Source organism: Pogona vitticeps, chromosome 2, assembly GCF_051106095.1.
Source record: "Pogona vitticeps strain Pit_001003342236 chromosome 2, PviZW2.1, whole genome shotgun sequence".
Taxonomy (NCBI): Eukaryota; Metazoa; Chordata; class Lepidosauria; order Squamata; family Agamidae; genus Pogona; species Pogona vitticeps.
In genome coordinates, this window is record NC_135784.1 from 198,474,970 (window position 1) to 198,498,231 (window position 23,262).

A 23,262-nucleotide genomic window follows, 5' to 3' on the forward strand; every position below is an offset into this window, starting at 1 on the left:
AGATTAAGAAGGGGATTAATTGTGTTGTCTAGAACTGAGCATGTAATAAACACACCGCAGACTCATTCCAGCATACTTTGATGATACTCGCCAGATGCGGTTATACTGCCAAACGCCTCAAATATGTTATTTACAGTATTATTATTATTATTATTATTATTATTATTATTATTATTATTATTATTATTATTATTATTATTATTATTATTATTATTATTATTTTCTTCTGCAGTTGAAGAACTCCTTTGATCATGTTACCAAGGAACAAGTCACATAAAGAAAGGAAAAAGAATACAATTAGGAGTAATTTCTGCTTTATCTCAGCATGACTAGTTTACCCTAATGTTTTCCATTTGCTGACTAACGTCTCTCTCTTGTACGCTCTGGGACTATTTGCAGCTGATCAAAATATTTCAGAGAAGATTTTGTAAACTGGCACTGCTGGGTTGGCGAAGCAGGAGGAGGAGCAGGAGGAAAAGGAGGAGGAGGAGGAGGAGGAGGAGGAGGAGAATCTTTGAATTGTACAGCTAGAAGGGCCCCTCTGGATCATTGAGTCCTGCCCCTGTCAAGAAGGCAGAAAAGAAAAGAAACCGTGGCCTTTTCTTCAGACAAGTCCAGAGCCTCTTGCAGTCAACATACTGACTAGTGGTCCAAGCAGGAGTAGGGGCATTTTGCTCTGAAATGGTGGGCCAGGGTGCTCTGTCTTCATGCACCACATAGGCTGCCGGCAATGGGATCTGTTGTCCCCAGTTTCAGAGGTACTGTAAATCTAATCCAGGCTTTAAAGCAGACCTGGGCAAAGTGCGGCCCGAGGGCCACATACGGCCCGTGGATAGTTTTGAACATCAAAACCATTTATAGCTTTTTGTCTACAGTTGATCAGTTGCTTATCTTTCACATACCACAAAAAACCTCTTTAGTGTTTGTGAAGATTAACAAGTTTAAAATAAAATCATAACATCATTGTTTCATTTCATTTTTTAATTAAAGTTGGTTCGGGGCCCCCGAACACAGTTCAGATTTTTCATGTGTTCTCCCTTATAGAAATTAATTGCCCACCCCTGCTTTAAAGTCTCTACTTTTCAGGAGCTGTCCAAAGTGCTGTCCCCTGTTTCTGAATCCCTGAAAAGTGCCAACAAAAACCTGGAATGGATCCACTGGATCTCTGAAAACTGGAGCTACTACTAGCTGCCACTGGCTGCTGGTACCCAAAATAAACTAAAGCAACAGTGAACAAAAACCTGCAGGCATTCCAGCCAAAATGGAGTCTAGGCTGGAGTCCATTTTATATCTTTATCTACCACAATCCCATTTGCAAAAAATGAGCCAACAGGCTGCTCCATATCCTAAGAGACTGTTGCATCTTGGCCCCTTAGAAGACAAGACCATCTCCCAGCAGCGTTGCTGTCACCCATTTGTGAGGCATTTTGTGGATAAAATAACTAACATCTGTTCCAGCCTGTTTGGTATGTTGATTGTGAAATCATTAAAACCTTGGCAGCTATTTCTTCCGTTATGGATTGCACTCCCCCTCCCCCAGTTTGTGAAGTCTGGTCATGTTGGCCAGTTTCTTGGATGTCCAAGGTTAGTGTGTGCTCAGCACTTGACCTTTGGGTCTGCTTAAGGCAGCTGAAGGAGAAGTGGATTGAGAGAGACAGAGTTTGATGCCAATCAGCTTTAAAGAAGCTATCACAAGACCTTTACTGGAAGGGCATTCTTTATGGGCCAAACCAGACGTTTCACATTATGCACATTATGATGTCAGCTACCTAGGGCAGCCCAACAGAAAGGCAGGGTAATAAATGTTTTCCTTACTTAATTATCGAACACAATGGGAAAGGCCAACTTGGCTAAAATGGATCTTGGCCCCATAAGCACTGAAGGTGGGGTCAGGATCAAACAAAAATCTGGGTCTCCCTGTGCAAACTTGTCTACTCAGTAGATAGTTTTGTGATGATTTCACATTTTGAAAGAATGTGGGCAAATATTTCTTCAGCAATTAAATATTGATTAGAGACATGCTGTAGCCAAGCCGTGAACTGCAAAGGATGTGATATTCTCCCTCACCCTCCCCTCTCCTGGTCCTTACGTGCCACTGACTGCTTTTCCAAGTTCTGTCCTTTGACTCTGTACCCTCAGGAACCCGGTGATTCTGTTGACCTTAAATCAATTAAATTTTATTTTTCTCCCCTTGAGCAAATCTATAGTCGCAGCAGGAACAATTATTTAGCGGTAGGAGGCTTGGCATGTTTTTTTCTGAGCTTGTTGGCTAACATTCCATTTAATAACTAAAACAGCCACCTGATTGAAGAGGACAGCTTCCTTGCTTTCTTTTATCTTCGGATAGCAGTGAACCAAGACTTCAAAGAGGATTAGGACTATCTGTTGAAGCATGAAGAAAAAATGTTCTGCCGCCTGCTGCCTGCCATTCAGGGTTAGTCAGATGGGTTTTTTCCATTTCTTTCTCCATGAAAGCCAAGGGTTTAAACTTGTGTTATATTCCTAGACAGACAAGAGTTACTGTAATGATGAACATGATTCTTTTGAATTTGTATTACAAATCAATAAGGCAGCCTTTGCTAAAACAGACGGATGCCTTCCAGATGTGTTGGATTCCAACTGCCATCATCCCATGTCACTTCTTGGAAGGCATCAGGCTTAGGAAGGCTGCAGTGAGGTAATAAATGGAGACAACAAAGTATTTTCTGCCTCCATTGTGTTGTGGGAAGACTCTCAAACAAACTGTGTTGTGTATTCCACCGCACCTGTACCCAGATGGCTTATTGGAATGGCTGGATCCAAGAACCCATCAGATGGATACAGAAGTGTTGGTCCACTCGTTGAATTGGAGTTATGAACCAATGAGGCAGCCTCCCCTTCAGATACTTTGTAATAGAGCTCCCACCCCACCCCCACACACCCAGACATCATGGGTTAGTGGAGATGCACTTCTGCACCATCCCAACATTCCTGGGATGGCTGTTCAAAGGGGGGTGAGGATGTGACTAACATGACTAGAGATATATATTTACAATATATCAAGCAGAAGAGAAGGGTTGAAGGGGATGGCTTCCCACTCTTGCCCAATGGCTGCTTTCTCTGATCAAGAACCACATGCACCAACCCAACACATGCATCAAGGGTCCAGGATCAGTCAGTTGGTGATGAGAGGGGGACAGGGAGATGGTCACATGAGCCCAAATGACAATCTGATTAGGGTGTTTGTTTAATGGATATGAGATTGTACACTTGATCCTCCTCCCTTCTATCTCTTTGCTCCGAGGCCCTTTCCTGTTTTTCTCATCGAGACTGGCAGGCTCCCATGGGATCTCCACCGTGGCTGAGGACTTGCGTAGACAGAAGCCACCCTAAGGAGCTTCTATATAAAAATTCAGGGACCTCTTATGCATCCCAAGACAATCCCCTTTTCTGCCTACTTTCTGTTTCTAGCATGGCAAATTCTCTTCAAGCACTAGACCACTGTACTCTGCCAGGATCAATACCACACAATCCTAACAAGAATTCTCTCCTGCATGGCTTTTAGTTACTCCACTGAATCTGGATTCGATTCATGGGTGCTGCAGAATTAAACCTCACATGCTAACCTCAGACAAAGACATGCTTACATGGAAGACATTTCAAGTGAATATCAATTAAATTATATAAAGGTACAAATACTTTTCGGAGCATGATGAATCTTGGAGAACATACTTCACAGTTCTCAGGAGCTGTGATCTATTATATCTCTAGAAAGCTAATTTGCAGAGTTACCATTAATTCCTGACATTAATGAGGAAGTCAATAGCTACCAAGAGTGGTTTGAAGAATATACCATTAGGCAGAGCACAGCATTGTTGCTGAATTTCAACAGGAGGCAACCAATTCTTTTGCTTTCAAGACCCCGAGCATTAAAGAAAGGACCTAATTGCATCATATCAGAAAATCATAGGTTTAATTTGTACACTGTTCCATCCTCTGCTTAGATGCGATTCCCTTGGTTGAAGGACTGTTTCAAAAGCTAAGTGGTGAACCATTATCCTATACAAGTCATTCAAATGCACGGACAGTTTACAACAGCTTCCCGTATCAGAGAACCATTTTAAATCAGATGTTGTGTACATTCTCAGAAGATGAAGACCTTAATCTGCATTTGAGATACTTTATTCTTTGCTTTCTCCCTGAGCTGAGGTTGAGAAGAATGTCCAGTGCTTTCAGATGAGCCTTCTGTCAGGTGGCGGCTCACTCTCAGCATTGGACTAGACTGGAAAGCAGAATTAGAAGGTGATAAAACAGTATCCTTCCACAGACTTACCCTTTTAAGCTACCATTTTGCACAATCAACGCGGAAATAAAAGCTTGGTGTTTACCCCAGATGACAGGCGCATTATGGAAGCGGAGCAAAAGGAAATCAATTTGCAGTTTCCACAGCAGACAAACTGTTGAAGGATAATCAAATATATTTTGCTCCTGAATGGCAAAGCTATTGCCTTGCCTATTTCCGCTGCTCATGAATGGAGCTTTACACGGAGGGAGGGTGATTTCCAAATGACTTTGGTTGGCTTCAGACCAGGCTTTTATCATGACATTGCCCAGTTTCATCCACTGAATTTCATGGAGGCTGTCCACAACATTGTTCCTCACCTGCAACCTTTCCTTGTTTTCCTACCATTTCTTTCCATCTTTTTCTCACTTTACAAAATCTGGGGAGCAGGAAAGACAGGTCATGCTACAAAGCCAGTTTAATCCGAAGCTACCCGTTGTCTTCCATTTGGGCTTCTTGCCTTTCCCCATGGATTTCTCTCTCTTTCTATTTTTTTTTAATTGGAGTTGCAGTCTAACAACATCTGCAAGGTCACAGATTCTTCATCTCTGACTTCAATGTGACATCAGTGGCTGTGGTGGGTGAGCTTTACTGAGGGGCAAAAAGAAAAGTGCACACACTCAGTTAAGGGGGAAATGTAGAATAGTTATACACTACTTTTTGTTTGGTGGTGCCAAGAGCTTTCTTTCTGGAAGCAGCCCTGGGAAACTTTCTAGTGACTTCCCGTGGTAATCCGGCTCCCTCCCCCTCCAAAAGAAAGATCCTCAACTGAAGAGAAAAAGACACGGGGTGTGTGCTGATGCTCCCAAGAAATGCATGACTTTTTTTCCAGCTCTGCCCCATCTACCTTCAGTGGGGGCAGTTTTAGCTGATCCTTGAGTTGTGGTCTTACCAGATGATACGTTTTTGTCTCTCTACACCTGTTGGAACAGGAATAGAGTCGCACACAATAGGACAACGTCATGTTACTTACTCCTAAAGGAGAAAGTATTGAAAAGGAACAATTGACACAAGAATGTTTTGATGTGGAGGGATTTCCCCCCTCAGTACAGTTCACCTACCACAAGTCTCTGATGTCACATTAATCTCTGTGACCTTCCAGGTGTTGTTGGACTTCAGTTCCCATCATCCCTCACTATTGACCACGGCCTAGAGCTGATAGGAGTTGCAGTTCAGCTATGTCTGGAGGACCGTAGATTCCCCATCTTCCTTCTTAGGCCTTTGAAAAGACAACCCGTAATTCTTGTTGCCGATATATTATTTTATTTTTTTAAAACTTGTTTTCATATTGATCACTGACAGCACAGTTTTAGGACATTTTAAAATGGCCACTGCCTGTTAACTTCATGTCCAAAGGAGATATAGAGTTAAGACTTAAATTGTAATTAAATGACCATGTTTATAGTCACAAAGGAGGAGGCTATAGGTGAGCCCCTGGAAGGACTGAGATGATGGACAGACAGCTCAGTGGTTTAGGTATTAGAGGCTGGAAGTTCGATTCCTCACGGTTCCTCCTTGACAAGGGCTGGACTCAAAGATCCATTGGGTCCCTTCCAGCTCTGCAGTTATTGATGTTATTATTATACTGTTATTATTGTTGTTTGATGAAATTAAAATGGCAGACATGAGAAATACTTTTGTGTCTTACAGATCCTGCCTGGACAAGCATTTTTGGCAGCTAGCTGGAGTAGCCCATACCTGTGGATCGGCTTGAGCTATAAGAAGGTGTTGGGGGGGGGAGGAGTAAGCCATTCTCATGATTCAAAGTGCCCTCTGGAGCCTTATTTACTGCTTCTTATCCAGACCTTGCATCCCTTGAATACAGGATGATTAATTTCCTCATCCTCTTTCTATTGGGGCTCATCACTGCACTATCCAAGTGACTGAGCAAAGGTTGATGGATTTATCGCTGCAGCTCCTCCAGGTAAGCTTTATTATCCTGTTTCAGAGCATTGCGATTAAGGTCAAAACACTTCACTGGCTTGTTTGGCTCACAGGTTTTCCCTCACAGTACAAGAAAGCAAATATATGTTCTTCTTTTCTGATACAGGTCTACACACAAAGAGGCAGAATAGTGGAGATCTGTCATAGGTGGGGTACAAATTGGATAGTGCTTGGATTTGGGCCACAGGGACCTGTGTTCAAATCTTTTTCCGCCATGTTGCTCACAGGGGCAGCCTTGGACAAAGAACTCTCAGTCTAATTTGCCCAGGGATCCTACTGTGGGTGACGTGAGAAAAATCTAATCCTAGTTTCGTATAGGAAATAGATAATTATGAACAGCAGATGAAGAGGGCAGTCTTGATTTGACTGACCTTTCTTTCTCTGCCTCAGTGAAGCATCGATGGCCAGGGTCCCTTCTGTCTGCCTTGCCTTTTGACCTCTGTTCTCAGTCAAAGCAGCGTCTGCAAGGGGCCTCACCAGCCCCCTTTAATACAGGAATGGCTCAAGTCTCTTACATATTATGTCTAAAGTCCAAGGGGTGAGGAAATGGCTCAGGGCCAGCCAAAACCAAGCTAAAGCCACAGGTTCCCAGCTGGTTCACCCCTGTCTTAAGGTATTACGGTCCAGATTCTGAGGATAAGACAAAGAGGGACGGATTCAGTTCTCCTGAAACCCCTCTCGGCACTTCCTGAAATGCCCCTCCAAACATAATATCCTTTCTTACAACACAATAAATTGCATTTCCTTAACACATTCATGCAGAAACTTTTACATATTTGTTAATAAGTGTGCCGGGTGGCCAATTATGCGTTGTCAAGAAAGAGGAAATAAATTACAAAAAGAAGAGTGGAAAAGAGGACAGTTATTTGCATAGCATTTGCATACATCAATTTACATGGATAAAGGCAAATTTAGAAACATTTCTCTCATTTAAACTTAGAAACAAACACACTGTACCTTAGTGGGGAAGATCATAACCTGTGCTGCTCAATCTATTGTCCTGACACTAATTACTGATGGGCTCTGACAACTTATATTTCTTTAAACTGGACAACCCTTCAAGCCAAGGATGCCTGAAAACTGAAAACAAACAGTCCTTCAAACACAGGTCTGCCTGTGCTCTGTAAAAGCAGGCCACATAGCCCTTCCTGTCTGCAGTGTTCAAAGTCAACCCAGCAGATGTGCCAAAGACTTCTTCATATTATGAATTCTCTTGGCACTTGACACTGATCGCAAATGTTCAGAAATATTCCCACCATAAGTGAGAATCCACTTTCAATTCCTTGAATTGTTCCACTGTGCTAACAGTTTGCCCATATGCTGCTTTTTGTTTTTCCACTCAAAAAAACCCCTATGCACTATAAAGGGAAGTTTCTCAACCCCACCACCACCACTGCCATGAAGCTAGAGGCTGGCTTCTTCAATGGGCTTTTAAGAGGTTAGAAAGGTAATTGTGAAGCTGGACTTCTTTCGGTGAATCCATCTAGGAAGTCTGTAGCATTGCTTCCAGTGCCCGGCAAACCAGAGATGACAGTGGGAGAATCCAAACAGGGTTGTATCAGGATCAGAAATGTAATTTGGGATTGGGAAACACTGCTTGAGATCTGGCAGTTTAAAGCATGTACCACTCATTGCAGAAGTTTGGCATTTTTGGTTAAATTCCTCTAGCTGAGCAGTAAAAGTACTGTACAGGGATTTCCAGAGCAGAATAGCTTCAAGTTTCCCAGAGTAGTTCACCTCTTTTTTTTCATGAGCTCGCACTTCGAGTCTCAATAACTCATTCAGAGACATTTGTAAGAGAAAGAATAAAAGGTTTAATTGCTTACAGTTGAACAGATCAAACTGCAAATTGACAAACATGACTGCTTTCAGCAGCAGACCAACAGACTTACGAGAGGGAAAGGGCACTGAGCAGAGAGATGGAGCTTTCTTTGAATTCAGAGGCAGGGAAGGAACACAGTCACCCCAGCCCAGAAACATCCCTCCCAGACAAACCTATTAAAATAAGCATGTAAGGCTGCAAAAATTCCATCACCACTTATCACAGTACATTCTGTGTAACGATCTGAGAGTAAGCAGTGATTCTCCTTGATGTAAAAAACAATCAGTAACAAACTTATAGTGGGATGTCCCAATTAATTTTTCACTGTTTGGGTTTCCTTTCCACCATGCTGAGTTTCAGAGGTGGGTGTGTTTCATGGCATTATCAGAGGGGGACCATCTCTCTCTGGGACCATCTCTGCTGGGACCATCTCTCTCCATTGCATCCCTCCTTACCTTCCAGTGTTCTCATTTCTGTTTTCAGCTCCCACTGGAGTCTGGTCTCTTGAACTCCACTGAGCCCCTGTCCTTCCAAGAAAGGTGGATTTCCTCCACTGAAGCAAGGGATCGGAAGCTCTTGTTAACTGGTCGTAATTGTGATAAGAGAATAAATATATGCTCCATATTGATCCATGGCTTCTTCTCAGTCCCTACCTCTGCTCATCCCTTGGATTAGTCCGGTGGCCCTTTTGCTGCTGATGTGGGAACTCATGATTTCAGTTGCACTGGTACTTCACAGGACGGTGGGAGGCAGATGCACCCTGTGTGGCCACAGCAGATGAGCTGCTCACCACTCAGCCAAAAAATAAAAATAAAAAATACTGACCCCCTCACCCCACCCTTTTCATTTCTCTTCTATGGAGATGTTTAGGGGAAATAGATAACAAGTCTCCTACAGCAGTTTTAACAGCTGCTATGGGATGGATGGATGATGGCTTGTTGCTATGAAACCCTGTTGCGATGTCACAGTGCTCTCTCACAAAGGGCAACCAAACAGCCCTTTCATGTTGATCTAGGTTGGACCTGAGCCGACAGCCCTTCTTTCCTTTCAGCAGAGAAGGTCTAGAAAAGTCTTCCTCCAAGCCAGCAGTTGAGGGCGCAGGGTGGTGATGCTGATACTGGCACTGCTGTAGCACACTAGTGGTGAAAAGGTCAGAGGAAATACAGCAGATTTGGCTGTGGTAGAGTAAAATGTTGCCCGGCATACGTAGGTGGCTCTGTGACATGACACAAGGAAAATAAGAGGACAAAAATCAGCCAGGAGCCAACTATTTCGAAGCCAAAGACAATAGCAGTCACTGTGGTGAGGAAGAAATGAGTTATACCGGCAGGAAATGGGAGAAAGGCAAGTCTCTGGATCTCTCTCTGAGGGAATCCAGACAGCAGCCTTTATCCTGCAGTTGTCTGTTGAAGTCTAGTGATGGTCTATTCTTTATCATCGGGTTTTCTCCTGTAACTTCTTCCATTTTGTTTCCAAACTCATCGCTTCCCGATGGACTTGGCCTCTGCTTCCCTTTGAACTAGAAATACAAATGCAGTCATGAGAATCAAAGCTTCTCTCAATTATCTTTAAAATGATTGTTTTTCTTGAATAAATGTTAACCAATAGACATTTCTGAGAAGTCCTGAAACATAAACTGTAGAATTCCAGGATGAGAGTTGAACTTCAGCTCTAAACAAACAAATTTTGTGATGGTTGTTGTGGGTTTTTTGGGCTCTTTGGCCGTGTTCTGAAGGTTGTTCTTCCTAACGTTTCGCCAGTCTCTGTGGCCGGCATCTTCAGAGGACAGCAACCTGTGCTCTGGTGTAGTTGGCTTGGGAGTGCAGTATTTAGCTGTGAGATAGGCTTTTGTCTTTTTCTGTAGATGGGTGATTAGTGTGTATTGTTGTGGGTGTATTATTGTGCTAAGGAGAAGAGATCATCTGTTCCTGTGGTTGATGGGTGTCATTAGCTGGTCTTTTGTGTGTAGTGATCCCCTGTCCTTGTGTCTGGGTAGAGTTAGTTGACCTTTTGCATGCTGTATTTTTGAGAGCTGGGAGCCAAGTTTTGTTGAGCTTCATACTTTCCTCTTTTTTGTTGAAACTGTCCTGGTGCTTGTGGATTTCATTGGCTTCCCTGTGCAGTCCGACGTAATGATTGCTGGAGTTGTCCAGTATTTCAGTATTTTGAAATAGAATTTCATGTCCAGTTTGTTTCAGGGCATGTTCAGCTACTGCAGATTTTTCTGGTTGTTTTAGTCTGCAGTGTCTCTCATGTTCTTTGATTCTGGTGTGGATACTTGATTTTGTGGTTCCAATATATACCTGGCCACAACTGCAAGGTATCCAGTATACTCCTGCGGTGGTGAGGGGGTCCCTTCTGTCCTTTGCTGACCATAACATTTGTTGTATTTTTGTGGTGGCCTTGAATACTGTTTGTAAGTTGTGTTTTTTCAAAAGTTTCCCCATGCGGTCCATGACCCCTTTGATGTATAGCAGAAATACTTTATTTGTGGGTGGCTGTTTTTCTTCTTCAGTTCGGTGTTGTTTTCTTGGTTTGATGGCACTTGTGATTTCATTTTTGGAGTAGCCATTTGCCTGTAGGGCCCAATTCAGATGGTTGAATTCAGTGCTGAGAAACTGAGCTTCACAGTTCCGATTTGCACGGTCTGCCAGTGTTTTGATTATGCCTCTTTTTTGCTGTGGGTGGTGGTTTTGTGATATTTAAAATATTGAGTTGTTTAAAATTTCCCCAAAGTGTTTTTTTTTTAATGAAGCACATTAATATCACAGTAATATCTGCCTACATCAGAGTGTGGGCAGTTCACTGTCCATGCTTTACTATGCAATATGGTGAGGGCCCCGCCCTGGACCTGAGGTGTCATGGCACTGGACAAGTTGATTAGCCCTCATGGGTGGGTTTTGACATGGTAAACCTTTTTTTGTTTTATTTTTTTAAATTCTCACTCAGTTACAAAATCCATTGGATACCCTTTGGCCAATTGCTGCAGCCTGTTACAGATAATAATAATCACCATGTGCTGTCAAGTCAGTTCTGACTTACAGTGACCCTTTTTTCAGAGTTTTCCAGGTGGAGAATATTCAGAAGTGATGTTGGTGGCTCTGCTCGCAAGAGGCACAGTGAGGAATTGAACTCCCAACCTCTGGCTTACCTAAACGGCAGAGCTATCCAGCTAGCTAGTACAGAGAGCCATCTCAATAAAACCAACAGATGTGTGGGAAGCAATATGGGAAAGGTGGCTTCCATACATAAGTATTTCAGTGACAAACTTGGGGAAGGAGGGAGGGTAAGGTAGATGCGAGTGGAAGTCCCCTAAGATCTGAAGGGCCACCATTTGCTCACGCGTTCCTTGAGGGGCCTGCATGGATGTGGGTAGCATATGTGAAAAGCAGACTTGTTTTCTTTTAAAGCATGTGGATTTCTGCCTTCAGCAGGCACAGAGAGCATATAGAGGCCCATTTATGTCTTGGAGCAGCCACTCCCAGGATGGGTCAGAAATTATTACAGTATTTGCTTTTTTCACCCTCTCCAAATGGTAGCCTTGACAAGTACATCCCAAAGCCACAAATCCTCATAGAGCGTTTGTCCTGATCTGTGTAGCTTTGGATCCCACTTTAGCTACACAAACATGAGCACAAAACTCTGAAGGCAAGTGCTAAGTCTATGGGCTTAGGATCACACCTTTACCATCTTTACAAGGTTTTGCAGTAATCTTTCCTAGCCTTGCTGGGAGATGCTGAGAGAACTTCAGGATGCCTGGTTACTACGGCAACAGGAGGCACTACAGTAGGACCCCCATGTCTCTGGCATTGGTATCCATAGTTTCACTTATTCATGGTCTGAAAATACTAAAAATATTTAGAAGGGAAAAAAATACAAATATATATTTCCATGATGTAGTTACCAAACCTAGCCACTAGAGGGAGCCACAGACCATGGTATGTATTGGGTTCACTGTTATCTGTATTTTTCAGCATCCACAGCCCTCTTATCTACTGGTTAACTTCATTTTCACAAAACACATTCCCATGGTGTTTATCTGAATGACCTGGTGGCTTGGGCTTCCTGCACTGAGTACCGCCAGGGCCATTATGACACAATGTCCGGAGCACATGCAGTAGGCTCACGCAGTCAGAACATTCCCCTAACCCACATTTCCTCTATTCTGGATGCCGTGAAGGAGGGGATGAGGAAGAGCCACTCACTCTCATATGTGGACCCAATCTGGTTCACTGGAGCCAATTGTGGCCAAACCAACAGCATCAGGTTGGGCAACCATTAGCATCAACAGCCAACTTCACTTTCCGCCAGTCCTCTCTCGATGGTGATATAAGACTGGCTGGAGCCAGGACATTTTTCTCCCCATAAGGTCACCTGAAAAGAAGAAAGAAAGGAACCGAGAGCAGCACTGGTAAATGTGAGGCGATGTCAGGTGGCTGGGTGAGTAGAGGGGGAGGACAATCACAGAGTAATTGGCAGCTTTTTGGTTTTAAGAGTGGGGTGTAAAAATTCCAAACCATCTTGCAAGAATGCTTGAGACTTCCACCTCAAGAGGACTGAAACCAGCTCTTACAGACATTTTTGGACCCTTTCTGCACTCTCCATGAAGGGGTTGTGCTCAGCCTGATGAAGTGTGGTTTCGCCATGAAAGCTTGGAATCTGTTTGATATTTTTAGTCGTCCAATAAAAGGTATCGCCTGCTCTTACGTTTCTCTAAACTGGTCAATGAATGGCCTTTCCTGGCTGTCACCTGCCATCTCCTTCTCTTTTCAGGCATTTGCCAACGGCTTCTGCAGGCCCTCGCTCATCCCATAAGTTGGAAACGCGAACGGCAGCCGGTGCCTCTCATCCCTGGCTCGGTTGCTTGAGGTTTCCTGAAGCACCCTGAAGCTGCAACCTGGGAAAGGCTGGGGCTGGCAGAAACCTGCTTCCCCCAGCCCTCTCACTTCAGAGCGTACAGAGCACTTTGAAGCTGCAATGGCCGTAGGGTTCGTTTCTGCCCATTGAGCAGGAAGTCTAGACTCTGCCTGCCCAACTCACCCTGAGGAGGATGACTGAGCAGGGGGTGGGTTGGGGTCTGTGTGACGGACATGTGCATAACAATGGGTGGTGTGTGCATATGGTGGCATGGAGGCACATGTATGAATATAAGTAAGTTAATAATGATTGAACGGATAGAATGATATGTGTGTATAAGTGAAAGAAAAGGGAGTGTATGTATTTGTGAAAATACTGTAGTTGAGCATGCACAGCTGTGTTTTAGAAAATGGTGTGTGTGTTTGTGTAACAGTAGTGTGAGCTAAAGTGGGGGTGGGGGTTGAGAATGATATGTGGGCAGACAGGAAAAGCTATGTGTGTCTGAGGGGCGTGTGTTGTGAAACAGAGAGAGAATGGGAAGGGGCTGAGGGAAGAAGACAGTAAGGGTTAAAATGCTGTGGGGGGGGAAGCTTCTTCATCCTACAGTTTAAGCCCCTTGGCTGCCACTATATACCATCTGAGCAGAGACCATGATCTGCCAGTAAGCTTGGGCCCTTCCTAATGGTGCCTTTCTTTCCAACATCCTGCCTAGTTGCCCTCAAAACCCTTTCTCTGTTTCATCAAAGACATGCCCTTTAAATTTCACCATATCAAATAAAAGAGAAGAATGGATGGAAAGCCAAGGACAGGTAAGACACTTCTAATTACAGAATGTGCCACGTCCTTGTCTATGCGGTTTGCTTTTCCCCTTCTCTCCTCTTTTTTCCCCTTCTCTCCCTTTTCTTGCTTTGCTTTGCTTCAGAAGAGTTTGCTTTTCCTCATAATCTGGGGCTCAGAGTCAGCTTTCCATTTACTTGAGTAATATCTGCTTTGTTAATCAGCTTTGCACATTTGCCTGAATGAAGATCAGACCCTGTGTGGTGTGTTGTCTCCCCCCCCACACACACACACTGCTTTACTGTGTGAGGCTATCTCTCTCAGCAGGTGGAGATGGCTCCACCGATAAGCCTGCTCACAAGACAAAGACTTTGGCAGAACATGAAGTTTCACGGCCCACTTTATTCTCTGCAATAACGCGGGAGCCCTATCAGGAGCCGTCAGCGAAAGGCTTGCCCTCGCACAAATCTATGGAAGTTTGACAGGGAGGAGGAGGAGGAGTGGTGTAATCAAATGGCTTTCCTTGTCAGCTGTCACAGGCTATTCTGAAGATGGGCAGAGCAAATTGCACTCCGCACATTGGCTGGAGAATGGGAGAATTCCCACAGGCGCAAAGATAAAGGTCAATAGTATTACAGATCCGATCCGCAGAGCCCACCTTCAATATAATCATCATTCCCTTTGATTACTGTTTCTATTCTCTTTTATTCCAACCCTCTCCCCCCAGCCACATACACCCCATAATACCATGATCCTGGACAGACCTAGGGAAACACTGGGTGTGTTAACAGATGGCCAGCAGTATAAGATCTTCTCCTAATCATGGGGTCTTTGCCGCTTGGAAACATCCCTGTGGAGCAAAGATCTGTCTCTCTGTGACACAAAGGAGCCTACCCCTCGCTAAAGGGCGTCGGTCAGAGTGCGAGTCAATGTTATTTTTCCAACGTGTGCGTCCGTGCGCGCGCGTGCGTTGTGTAATATGGAAGAAAAGCTTTGAGAATGCCTGCAACCGAAATTTTCGCTCATCTTATGATTATGAAGAATCATGCCAAAATAAATACAGGGGAGTTCAAGCCTGCGAAGCACTTTGCGTGAAGCCTCATTAATCTCTACAGAAGAAGAGGTCAGGATTATAGCCTCCTCTTGCAGACCAAAAGGAGGAGGCTGAGATTGCAGACCCTGGAGATCCTGAAGCAGGATGGTGGAGCCACTTTTGCAACATGGACACACGACACCCAAGAGCCCAAATAATCACAGGGAACATAGATGGGGTGAAGGGGAGAGTCCTTCTGCTTCTACATCAAATCATGCCCTTTCTTTCCTCCCCCCCCCCTCCATCTCTCTCTCATCCCCAACTCCTCATACTGTCTCACTCCATTCCCTGTTCCAGAACTTAGAAAATAATTTTTAAATAATTATGGGCTTCAGTTATAGATTCAAGGCAGCAAAAAGCAATTAGCTAGTATTATAGGTACAATTTTAACAGCAACCCTTTGCTCTCCTCTTTCTCAAAAATAACTAAAAATGATACCTCTGAATGTGATGAGCTCCTTGTCTTGTGATTTCAAACAGCCCCCTCCCATCCCCCTCATTGTTGCTTCAGCCATGAGGTATTCTTTCTCTACCATTCACTGAGGCCATATCTCCCAATCACTGAGAAGTTACCATTGCACAGAAAAAGGTGTGGTGTTATCCCTTGGCAAGTTACACTAGTAATGTAACATCGCTGTACTTTTGCTATTGGAGAAAGTAATTAATACAGTACAAGTAAATGACAATTCCCAAACTCTGCTTACTTCTGTTGCAAAAATCAAGTTTTTTTCTTTAGTCCACAGACTGCTCTGTGGCATCTTGAGGGGTTGACAAATTTATCGTGACATAAACTTTTATAGACTGTCCTGTTCTACTCCACTCCCCTGGTTGCCTCCGATGAAGTGGGCTGCAGTCCTGTTACGGCCAATATCTCATTGCTAGTCCTGACTAGCATCAATCCATAGGGTCTATTCATTGGGTCTACCCTTTAGCTGCCATAAGCACTAAGATGCCGGCCAATGTCTTTAAGGTGCCACAAGACACTTTATATGAAAAAAGAATGTGTGTTTCCTTTTCCCCTTCTGTGATTAATCTTGCACACAACTGCAAAGACAACGCAATCACTGCTGAGTGAAATCCTGCTGTCTCCACACACCCCCAGGGACTGCAGCAGAGGGAAGGACCATCTTCTTAAGGAAGGAATGGCCAACTGAATAGAGCAGGTGGGGAGGAATAGGAGTGTGAGAACCTCCCTCCCCCTCCTTCTCTTCACTGACCTCTCTGTCAGGGACTGTGGCATATGGCGAGGCCAGCACTGACTCACAAGCTATCATCATTAAGCGATCAGGGTGGAAGAGCAGGCTGACCCAGCTAGATATCTGATCTCACACGATGTACTTTCTAATTTCCAGCCTACCCACCGCTTTCTAAAGCAGTGAGCAGCTCAGGACCACTTGCAAACTGTAGGGTGGCCATAATGCTGTTCATAATTTGTGCCTGCATAAGTGAAATGATGTTAACGTCACAGAAGAGCATTGCTGCTACTTATCAAGATGGCAGTTGCTCAACTGGATATGCAACCTGCATCTTGTTAGTGACTATTTGCCGTCACAACCTACATTATTTCACTTATGCATGCACAAATTATGAGCAGGATTCTGGTCATCATGTATGATCTGATAGACATCATTTGCAAAATAGTTACTTTGGCCACTGGATCCTCCAGGATGTGGAGCAAAAAATTTGGGTTACCAGAAAGGCTTGGAAATAATTAGTTGCAAGTAACATAGTTTCTTGTAACTCAGTACTTTTGGGATATTTTTAATATCATAATAAGTAGTGACAAAATTACAGTAAAATCAATGCAATATGTAGCTACAGTGTTCCTTTTCAGGTGTAAAGAGTAACTACTAGTTACTTTCAAAAATTATTTATTTAAAGGCATTTTAGAAGCTGTTTGTTGGGGATTTTTCCGCTTTGGGTTTATGCCATTCTCTTATCAACTCTAATTAGCAAGTGACGTATTCTTTGACTTTTGTACAGCATATACTGTAAACATTTGCAACTGTAATATCAGGATTGGCCACAAGAGGGACACAGAGTGTATATTCGTAAGGAGAAGGAAATTCATTAATAACCAACAACTCAAAAATTTAATGGTGCAATTAGATCCATGACTGGCTGCTCAGACATAATGAGTAACACAATGATTTCCTTTCAACAAGTAACATTCCAATATTTAGTTACCATGTTGTGGGCAATTTGGTGACTTATTTTCACAGGGGAATGTCAAAATAGCCTTCCCTGTTTGCAAGAGGCAAAACAGATGAGCAGCTGGTAGAATTTTGCTCCCTGTCCCTCAAATGTTTCACTGGGAAGCTCCAAAGCCTTAACAGCAGCCACTTCATGGGAGATCGCCCTTTGTGCCCTCATAACTTCACAGGTATGTTTCTTTTTCCTTGCAGCAATCAATGACTCTCTTCAAGGTCTTCAGACTTGGGTCTAAGGGTCAAACTACACATTACAGACAAGACATCATTAGAAGGCTCCTTTACAGCAGATAGCACAGCTTTGGCGCAACTTGTTCCTACCTCTGGTTCCTTCCTTCCTTGTCACCTGGCTTCTGGATAGGCCCTCCTCAATGGAAAAAAAAGCAATGTTGCTTCTAAAAATGATGTGATGGGGGGAGAGATTGCGCCCATGCGATGCCATAGCTGCTTGCTGTTAACAGAAGAGAGAGACAGGCCATTGTGACATCCTGTTGATGCTGCCTAGTTATAGGAGAAAGACTGGACATTGTGACTCTTTACATATGCTGCTTGTCTGAAGGAAAGATACTATGATTTCTCAATGAGAACACTTGGCAAAAGGGGGAAAACTAGTCATCGTGGGTTCCTACCGATGCCATATGGCTGAAGAAGACAGACAAGCAGTCATAACCTACTGTAGATGTGGGCTAGCTGAACGGGGCTGTTGACTTTGCCTTCTTCCATTGGCCACCCTGCCCTCTTAGTAACAATGGAAAGTAACTCCCTCTGGAGTTAGGAGATACCTAAGAGTTACTTTTACTCCATATTTCTTAGGTGTTGACACTTCAGGAAGGGAGAATCATATGGCTCACTCACTAATTTTTGAAAGAGTCCATGATAAGCTACAACACAATGCCGTGGTGTGTTTTTTTCCCACTTAAGAGGCTGGGCTGGCATCTACTTGTCAATATTGTTCAAGATGTCTCTTCAGTGATTTTAGCTATTCTCATTAGCGATGCAGATTAAAACATGAACAAATTAGAAGGCAGCTGATTGCCATTCTTTCAGTAGCAGCAAAGTTACAAATTGCAGGAAAACGACAAAATTAAAAATCCTCCCACTATCCGAGGACGGCAGGACAAGATATGAGAAATATTAATTAGGGATAAGATCTCTCATCAATTAAATGTTATCATTAATCCCATACGTACAGGTGATGATTTTACAGGGAAATGTTGTGCTGGAAATACAAAAGACTACTCAGATTCTCTTCGTTAATACTTCGCTGATTAAAAGATAAATACTCGCCATTGAATTCTTTTTATGCATGCAGCCAAACAAACCCTTGCGATGTTCTTTTTTCTGTTCCTGATGTCTCTGATTTCATTGTATGTGGTTATTTTTTTAAAACCCGTATGCTCTCTTCCTTTAAATTTGTGCCACATTAGAAGGTGTTAGTAATTTTGAAAAGTAATGCCAATGTTATATTTTTTTTCAATGCAATAAATTAGCAGAGGGAGGGTGGTTGATTAAACATTGTGCCTCAGTTGCTCCGGTCCTTCCCGAAGGGCAGAACTCAGAAGGTAGTGCAGAAGGGAACTCCTCTTTGACCCTCGGTTTGTCCACCTGCATGCAAAGACCTTTCTCTTCGGACAGATTTTCCTTCAGTGACTGGCGATGTGAGAGGGGCTTTAAAGGGATCCTTATGCCTTTTTTGCCTTGAATCTGTTTTTGGTGTTGATTTCGCTTTCCATTTTTAGTATGGTATTTGTTGTTTTTTTTAATGTTACTGTTTTAATGGGCCGTTTTAAAAGAGAAAGGTGGGGCAAGGAAAGTTTAAATAAATAAATTATGTATATATGTATGCTTCTCTCTACTTCACATTGGCTCTCTAGTTCAGTTCTTTTTGACATCTGGCAACAATCCTCCCTCCCAATTGTTTTCGCTTAGGAGCAGGAGCCATCATGGGCACAAAGGACATTTTATATCGTGAGATCCTCCATGCTCTGAGTTGATAAAGGGTGGCATTCAGGTATCCTCCAACCCTCTGCATAGCGGCAAAGCCTCCCCCCCCCCCAGCTCCTCTCTGCATCGAAATGGTTGGTGGCACCTTCTGGGCTATTTGACAATGTTCCTCAGTAGAAATGATCTTCAAAGTATGGGTGAGGCAGGGAAAGTTGAAGGGTATATAAAAGTTGTCCAGCAGGACCTGGCTTTCCTTGGACCGCTGGAAGGTGCCTGTCTTGCTCTACTAACTAATTCCTACCTACAAGGAAATTATTGCTAAGATTTGGGGATATGTTTTAATCCAAGTGATGCAGGTGGAGACCCCAGTGTTAAGGAGGTCCATAGCAGTAGGTTTATGTGAAACGCTACATTCATTCAAGCTGAAGTCACCTGTAGCGTTCCAGAGACATGATTTAGGCAGAAGTTCATATCGGAAGAATCGGACTTACAAAGACAACTAGGCTGAGCTCCTGAAGATTAATCATCACCACAAAGGAAGGTGATCTACTAGTCGTGGAAGGGGAGAAAAGGTCCTGCTGTGACCAACATACTTGCTGCAGTTAAGGAATCCCCTCTGCTAATAATGGCTTATCTGTAAGGTACAGTTTGGCTGCCAGAGTATGGTGGTTCCTCTCCTTGGGTGGAGAGGAATTCAGACAAGTATCTGAATTCTTTGCTTTCAGCAGGGATGAGATGTGACTGACTGGTTTTAAAGCATTGACCTTAGGATCTCTGATTATCTCTGTTATTTGTTCTAAAGGGGGGAAACTATTGCTTTAATATATATTGTACATTGTGGTGTTTTTTTTTTCACTTTTCTCTCCAAGATGCCTGAAGGTTTTCCTTTTTTCTCAATCTTCATAGTACGTTTTATCTGTAAGCTACTCAAAGGACTTTTTGAAAGGGGAAAAATTACTAAGAAAATAAGAAAAACGATCCTATGTTGCCTGAAACTCTGCATCCAAGAATGAATGAAATCTCTCTGATCTGTCTTTGATTGAAGAGGGAGCAGTCTCAAGGTTTAAGCCCTCCTGCGAGCTTCTGTGTGTATCTTAGCCATTGTTCCATAGTTTCTTAAGCTTTTATTTAAAACATTGGTGGGGGAGAGAGAGAGACTCGCATATTTTGTTAAAGCAATAGATACTAATTTGCCACACAGGGAACGAAGTCCATTTGCTGTTTGCTTTGATTTCTCACCAGCGCTTTGCCTCCTCTTCTGCTTTGAAGCCAGAGCAAACAACCCTCCATCCTGCAGTTGCCTGTTTGTGCGACCTTCTCCTGGAAGAGAATTAACAGCTTCCCATCTGTGAGGTCACCCTCACCAGCTACCTCTATCCTTGAGTTACTGGTGGCCCTGCTATAAATTGAAAATGCTTTACAGGAAGCCATTCTTAAATCACAGCCTGTCTTTCTGCGTTGGGATCCAGATCCCATAGGGAACATTCATCTCATCTCCCCTCCATTAATATGTTAATTTTTATTTATGACACACTGGTAGGAAATAGCAGCTTGGTTAAGACCTGGGAAGGCCGGGAGAGACATCCACGGCCATCGTATAAAAGCTTGTGGTCAGAACCCTCAGCAACCCTTTCGAAATTAATGGCTTTCTGGGGCTAGATAACCTGTTGCTGACCAGCGAGGAGGAAAACGTCTCCACCACTCTTCTCCTGCTTCTGCTAGGCATAAGAAACACCTCGCGGATCTTAACCCAAGAGCCCTCCCCTCCCCTTGCCAGAAAGAAGCACACATTTAAATTTGCTTCTTATATATTACACTCATTTGTCCTCAGGGGAATATTTCCTGCATGATACCGGCATAATCTGCTGAATCTGCACAAGGCCAGGCAAAGCGCTCGCATGGAAATTGAAATATTTCACAAATGTCTTGGTTTTCCTTTACCCTGCATCTAGAGAGGTCATTATATCCCTTTAATATGGGGGCCGGGAGCCTTGTTTTCACTCCATATTTATGACTGAGACAAAAAAAAGAAGGCAGCTCAACACAAAAGGGAGAAGTAGGGGCAGGGGGAGACCAGTCCGGCAAGGAATTTGAATACGGGCCTCCCACCAAAGCCATTTTGCTGCCTGAGGAGAAGGGCAAAGAAGCCTACACATCCAGTCTCTGTGTGGAAGCTGACTGGCCGGCAGCAGAACCTTGTTGCGACACAGAAGATGGCACAGGATCCTCAGGAGGGCAGATTAAGGGGTGCTAGTTTAAGGGGTGCTGGGATGCAGCTGATTAGACAGCCCTCATCAAGGCAAGCAAATAGCTATGAGGCAGAGAGACAAGCGGGAAAGCAGGCAGCTAGATGGGCAGATGGGGGACAGCCCCTCAGGAAGCAGATCAGACAAGGCCTGAACAAAAAAGCAACTATAATTAGAGAGATGATGATGATGATGCTGATGAAGGCCAATGTTGATCTCCTAGGGTGAGCTAATAGAATACAGCTCTTTAGTTTCACTCCCTGCAGCCTGCCTTTGAGCTCCCCAGCACAGTAATCCCAAATTGTGTGTGTGTTCTGTGCCAGCAAGTCAGAAGTGACTTCTAGTGACCCTGATAGCGTTTTCAAGGTAAGTGAGATATTGAGTGGTTTTAACAGTTCCACTCCCCCAGTGAATTTCCAAGTCCAAGTGGGGATTCGAACCCTGTTCTCCAGAGTCCTAACGCGTCGCTCTGTCCACTACAGCACACTGGGAATCCCAAGTTAGTCACTGAGAAAACACTCTGTGGGGAACTTCCACTAATCACAGAGCCAACTTTTAATACAGTGGTGCCTCGCTTGACGAGGATAATCCGTTCCAGCGAAATCGCTGTAGGGCGAAATCCTTGTCAAGCAAAATAAAAAAGCTCATTGAAATGCATTGAAAACCGTTCAATGCATTCCAATGTGCGAAATACCTCAGCGTCCAGCGAAGATCCTCCATAAGGCGGCCATTTTCTGCTCCCTGTAGAGCGAGGAATCTGTCCTAAAACACAGCGGGGAGCCATTTTACATAGCGGGCGTCCATTTTGAAGACCCGACGATCAGCTGTTTTGATCGTCGTTAAGCGAAAATCCGGTTCCCAAAGCAGGGAACCGGTCATCGTAAAGTGTTTTTTTCCTATGTAAACATCGATTTGTGGTCACTATAGTGATTGCAGAAAAACATTGTACAGTGGAAAAAAAAGTCATGTGGGGTAACCGTCTAGCATATATTGGTTGCATGCACAGTTATTTTATTCCCAGCATGTTTTGAGAGCTTTTTCATATTCTTTGTTCTTAGGTATAGACCTGATGTTTTAAGTGTGGATTGGGGTGACCTGTAATTCGGGGGCAGACCTCATCTTGCAGCAGTAGAATGGTTCTCTCTGCTCATATCCAGGGCCATCAGTGCTGAAAATCTAAATATTAGTGGTTTTTTAAGGCTTGCACACAAATTGTAAAGGGCAAAAGGGCCCTCAAACCATAAGACAGAGTAGTTTTCACTGTACATTGAAGAGGCTAGCCACTTTTCAGCATATGTTTTAGAATTAAACTGGAAAGAATCCCTCTTCATTATCAGTCATGCAGCAGCAGAAATGTCAGAGGTTAGAAAAATGCTGAACAAAATCAAATTGTCTCAAATACCAAGGTGGAAACCTGCTGAACAAAGGACCCATCTTTCGGAAAATGTGATATATGAAAAAAAAATGTTACTCTCAAATACAATAAAGAACATTCAGGTTGAAGGGACAAAAATGTGGCACACACATTTGATTCTTTATTCCATATGATCATTTGTCTTCTTTTAACAGTTTTGATTTACATAAAGGGTGTAATAACTGACATAATACTGCCCTAGCAAATGAGCACCAAGTTATCAATGTGATGGACCCTATGTTGATCAATCAGGTGTTACTCAGTAGAAGATGAGAACTTCTGTATCTGTCAGACTGGCATATCTTGTTCCTATGTTACCAGTCTTGAAAAGGAGGGTAACAGGAGGCTCGTGGCGCAGTGGTTAAACTGCTGTATGGAAGCCAAAACTGTGCCCATGACCTGGGGTTCAATCCCAGGTAGCTGGCTTGAGGTTCACTCAGCCTTCCATCCTTCTGAGGTTGGCAAAATGAATATCCAGCTTGCTGGGGTGGGGAGGTGGGCATGTGTAGCCTGCATAATTAACTTGTAAACTGCCCAGAGAGTGTTTTAAGCACTACAGGGTGGTATATAGGCAGCCCACACTTTTTTAACAATTAAAGTGACAAATTAGTATCTATTGCTTTAACAAAAAGACT

The 23,262-nt window shown here is 43.5% G+C and overlaps 1 long non-coding RNA gene across 1 annotated transcript; it reads left to right on the top strand.

Annotated features, from left to right (window-relative positions):
- Positions 1–294: 294 nt before the first annotated feature.
- On the top strand, positions 295–22,658 carry LOC144586499 (uncharacterized). Its single transcript, XR_013541356.1, has 2 exons — positions 295–6,245; positions 8,571–22,658. It is a non-coding gene; the product is annotated as an uncharacterized LOC144586499 (long non-coding RNA).
- The last annotated feature ends 604 nt before the right edge of the window (positions 22,659–23,262 follow it).